This window comes from Zonotrichia albicollis, chromosome 12 (assembly GCF_047830755.1).
Source record: "Zonotrichia albicollis isolate bZonAlb1 chromosome 12, bZonAlb1.hap1, whole genome shotgun sequence".
Classification (NCBI taxonomy): Eukaryota; Metazoa; Chordata; class Aves; order Passeriformes; family Passerellidae; genus Zonotrichia; species Zonotrichia albicollis.
This window is the reverse complement of record NC_133830.1, coordinates 4156009-4161680: the sequence shown is the minus strand read 5'-3', so window position 1 is coordinate 4161680 and position 5672 is coordinate 4156009.

Genomic DNA, 5672 nt, shown 5'->3' with positions numbered 1-5672 from the left:
ACTGACTGCTCTCAATATTAAAGGCAGAGAGTGGCATGAGCCAGCTCCTGCCATTCCCTAATAACCATGTAGGTGTCTGTACCCAACAAGGTAGGGCTGGGCAGGTCTGCAGTGCCTGGGATTCCCACTTTTTAAGTTTTAGCAGGTTTTATTTAGCATAACCTCATTCTTATATACATATCAAAGCACATTAAAAGGATATGTGGGAATATATATATATATATTTATAGTTATATTTTTATATATGTATATATTTATAAACTGCTAGGAGACATCAATTTATTTATAAACTACTAGGAGTAATCTATTTTTTAACACCGCAAATACACCTACAAGAATTTTTCTAAAGTCTAAAATATTTCAAACATCACCAACCGCTCCTCCCCTGGTGTGATATAAACTGACAGGCTCAGGCTTTTATTGTGCCCAGCACAAATGAACATTAACTAGTGGGTTGAACAAAAAAAAAAAAAAAAAAACAACAAAAAAAAAAACCAACAAAACAAAACCAACAAAAAAACCCCAAAGCCAAAAGAAGAAAACAAAAGGCTTTCCAAAAACAATAAGCAAGGGCAAGGCCTGAAGTATTTTGAGCACGCCCTTTCCTTTCTGGCAGGACTGGGAGTGACTGCCCTGGATGTTATGGTTTGTTGGTGGGGTGCAGGTGATGGCAGACAGTGCTGCCTGACACAGGGCTCCCTTGGCTGGCAGCGGCTCCTCGGGCACTCTGGGCCTGCCCAGAACATCTGAAATCAGGCATTTCACAGCCAACTACAGAGCAATGATTTAAAAATCCTTCTAACGGGTGTGGACGCGCAACAAAAACAGGAATAGTTGTGTGAAGGGTGCATCCAAATATAACTGGACATTTTTTTGAATTTTGTTGGCTAACTGCATAAATTAATGACAATGAGAAAGAGCTGTAACTGTTTTTCTCTAATTAAATCCATACATTTTGGCTCTACTCATCATCGTTAACATACTGTTAAAAGTGCTGTTGCTGTATCTTTCAACCCTCTGCCTGCAATCAAGCCCTCGCTGCACTGTGGTGGATTTCAAACAGTCACTTGTTTAAAAATAGAAAGTGTTTTTAAAAAAAAAAAAAAAAACAACTGACTGCCAGCTGAATGCAAACAGGTAAAAATTAACATAGGCAATTGTCAAGTGTCAGATTCAGCTCCTGAGCCACCAAGATTTACATTGCCTGGTGAGGGGCTCGCAGCACTTTAAGGCTGTATTGCCCACAGGCTGAAGTTGTGCAAATTAATATATATCCTTAATTTTTATTTACGTTACAGTGTGCTTTCTGTGTGGGGTACCCATCATTTGCTCTTTGTAATCTCCAAATTTCAACAAAATATCCCATAATCCCAGAGGGTATTTACTCCATGGGGTAAATTCAGAGTCTACCACAAGGTTACGGAGATGCTTTCCATGATACTCATTCCTACCATTGGCATTCCACCATTGCAACAGAGGCTACTGCTCCACTTTTTTTTTCTTTTTTTTGAAGTCTAACAAGGGTAATCATAACAGAATTAACAGATTTTTTTAGCCCCCCCCACCCTTATCATATCAAAGAGAGCATTAGACCAGAGTTATGATTAGATGTGTTTTTGCTGTATATGGAATTGTATTAAAATTAATGAGTGGCTCAGCCACATTTGCTATCCACTGTTCTGTTCTCTAAAGCCACTTCTCCCATGAAGGGCAGCCGTGAGTGAAGGGAGAGCATCCAAATAAGTATTTTGTAAACATTTGAGAAAGAGAGATAAATAGCCACATGCAATCACACCATCTTACCTCAAATACCCACTCAAAAACGAAATAATTCCTTGCTGAACAAGCCAAGCCTGGCTCCCTAAACCGGGAGGAATTGCGATGCTGGTAAACTTGCAGAAATATTTTTACAATTTTATTAGAGGTTTTAATTCAGTGCTTTATCTACCTCTGTTAGTCTGCAAAATAGCTTTAAATATTCAAGTGGTAATTAATGAATCTTTTATGTTGCAAATCAAACATTTTCATCTGTGCTGTGGTACAGTGGCAGTGAGAAGGAGGGGTTTAAAGTGTAATTGTTTCTCCTGTTCCCCTCGCAGCGCTGAATGCCTTTTTACCCTTTATTATATCACTGGCTTTTGCTTCAGTTCATCAGCACTTTGCCACATCTTATCGGTCGATATTTGCTGTCTATTTTTTATTTATTTTTTTTTCAGTGCAAGATTTCTTACTGTGCCTTTGCCAGAGACATTCCTAAGGAGATGGAAACTCTCTGAATGTGGAATTTTCGCATGAGTGCAAAATAATAAAAAGCATGTGTGTATTAAAAAGGGATCAACTTAATGGGAAATGAGCATTGGGTTACATTAATATTCTATTACAGTAAAAATCATATTTAATAAATTTTCTCCAGATTTTTCAGGACCTTACTGTATTTTTCTAAGTCGGATGCCAATCCAAAGAAACAGTGTATATGATACATTTGATTTATGTTAAGTAAATAACCTGCACAGCCCATTTTTCAGTTTAAAAAAAAAATATTAAGTGTAGAAACACACACCAGACTGAAATGTGTGCTTAGTTTCCATCTGCTAGGAGGAATAGTGTTGGTCTTGTGCAGCAGAAAGCCTTTATAAACAGTATTCTATTTTATTGATGCTATATGTGGATTTTTATGTTATGTGGCAAGCGAAGGAGAATGAAAACACTGTAATTTATCCAAAACCATAAAATTATACTAGTACTAAAGTAATTACTTCACATATTAAAATACAGTTTCCTTTGCTTTCTTTTGTCATCACATAAAACGAGGCGTTGAGCGCGGAGGGGCCGGCGCTGCTCTTGCCTCCACAAAGGATTGACACATCCCGGATCAGACACTATATCACCCGACCCTTGTTGTTCTGTGACCCTAATTAATATTATACTCGCTGACATTTATGTATCAGAGCAATAAGCTAAACAGGAAACAATTTATGTCACCTAAAGCTTTTTAACAAATCGATGCAACTATTTGTAATTGCTTGTTTCACAAGATTAAAAGTACTCAGCCTTGATCTTCGCCCACAGTTTTGTGGCCAACATGACCTGTGCTTCCGTTGTAAAATAGGAGAGTTAGTGATCAGCACCTATTTCCATCAAGTAATCCATATTGCTAATATTTCTGGAATTTTAATGTAGTTACAATTTATAGCCGATCAAATGTGGTTACCTAAATTGCTGTTGCTAGTAGACAGTTTAACTGTCTTTATTAATTACAGTATAATTTAATGTTTGAGTACAGGCACTTGTGTTGGTCATTTTTACAGCCAAAGCAGTTATGTGCCTTATGACGAACCATTTTAGCATTTTCAATGGAAAATTGCTAATATGATGAGTGATAAAAATGTCAAACTCTGGTAAATAATGGTTATTGCTTTGGCTGGAATTAATCCTTGAAAGGACGGTTACCTTCAAATTAACATTATAACTTGAAGAAAAAAATGTTTTTCATGCTTCTGAGAGGCATAAAAAGTAGTCACTGGGCTCCTCTAAATAAACACAGACAAAATGGCACACAATGGGGTTTTTTTTCCCCTTTTTCTTTAGGCTGACAAAGAAAATTCCTGTGGAAGAAAGGAGGAGGGATTGGTAAACACCCCAAGGTGATGTCGCTTGCTATTTGCAGCTCATGTGCTTTGAGGATCTCCAGCCAAGGTAGTAAAACAGGGCAGAAAGAAGGACCTTGCTATGCCCCAGCTCCAGGATTTGGGTAAAAACCAGGTGTGGACACCATGGAGGCTGCAAACACACCTGAGGGCCAATCCCACCACCTGAGTCATCACTGCTGGGGAGAGTGGTGGCTCCTGGCTATGTGAGGATGAAGTGTTCAACGTGCCAGAATTAACCACCACTGCTACGAGGATGAAAGATAGCCCTGATTAACACACCATTAAATGAACGTTTAACATCATCATTGAAGACTGAGCCTGATTAATAGGTCAAGAAGGGCTAATTACACCTTGTTGTCAGGAAGGGTGTGTGTATGTGTGGCTGTGTGCAAGCGAGTGGCACCAGGAATTGCCAGTCCCTTAAATTAGACCAATAACATGAAGTTTGTCAGACTCTGTGACCATGGCCCAAGTTAAATGTCACTGATGGGATCATCTGCCAGGAGCAGGTGGGTGTGCAAGGAGCACATCAGCTGCCATGTCCTCCTGGGCCTCCAGCTCCTGAGCTTTTCCCTCTGGGACAGGAGAAACCCAGAAAAACTACTCACAGGCTCCGGTTTTCTTTGGAAATTCCTCAGAGACGCATTGCCTCACCACTGCCCATAAAAGTGCTTCTCAGCTGTGGTGGAAAACAGCGTTTCTGCCTGGAAAAGGTATTTCCCAGCTGGCTGTTGCTGGTGGAGTAGGAAGGCATTGTGTGATGTTCCGTGATGGAGCAGCCAGGGAGGAGAAATGTGATTAATAACACAAAGATGATACAGAAGGTGGCCAAGAGCCAGATTCCCATCCGCTGCTCCAGGCAGCACTGGCTGGGAGAGGAGGGGAAAGGATGGTCCTGCTGCTCAACACAAGCTGCATGTGGCAGCATCTCTTAAGCCCAAGCCCACGGGCAGTCAGCAGATGACAGACAGGACATTTGGAACCCCAAATCATCTTTCTGAGGTGAGATGCCCAGGGAGGTGAGCAGCCAATTAATCTCTGATGGCTTTGCAGCCCCTGACCTGCCTGCTGGTGACCTATGTGGGGACAGTGTCCCCCAGGAGAGGCTGAGGGCCCTGCTGGGGCTCATCCAGGGACACATTTCCTACCTGGAACTGAATCCCCCCATTTTACAGATGCACCCCACACCAAACAGCAGCTTCTGGCTCAATCCCCTCTGCCTGTGACTTTGGAAAATTTAATCCCACAAATCCTCTCCAGTTTGCTAAAATCTCACTGGTGATGGAAGTGTACCACACAACCAAGGCCAAATTTGTATTCTCTTTATTTTGATTATTAAAATCTACCAGTCCGTACCATTTGGGGACACACAATAATGAGTGTGCAAAGTTCACCTCCCCCTCCCCCCAAAAAATAGTTATCTGGTGTAATTTTATGATAGAATATTTTTATAAAATCATTTGTACTAATTTAAGCATTTATCATTATATGCAAAAAGATTTCTTGATGAGAATATTATAGACGGTGCATGTTTTTGACATTAGCATTTTATTTGGATGACTAATCTTGCAGATGTGAAATTTTAATGAATTATTCATGAAAAATCTCTCCTCTGAAATTTCAGTTTGCTGCTAATGCTAGTTATTAAACATTTTATTTTTCTTTACAAAACTTGATGAGGAAAATAAATGTGTGCTTACTCGAAAGAAAAAGAAGGTGGGTTTTTCCTTCAGCTTGTCTCAGGTGACGGTGCCAGTTGGGACTTTGCTCCTCACAGTTTTACGGCCCAAGGGGCTGATCCTGCAAACCCCTTTTGGCAGGGTGCAGTGCACATTCCCAGCCCCTCTTACCAAAGCTAACAGCATCATTCCCATCAGGGAACTGCACTGGGAAGGAGCTGCAGGATGAAGACCCCAACCCTTTCTTTTGAGAAAACAAATAACCCCCTGCGACCCCAGTGGGCAAAACTGAAGGAATTCCTTGGAAAAGAGGATTAATTCCTTGAATGACAGTGTCTTCCTT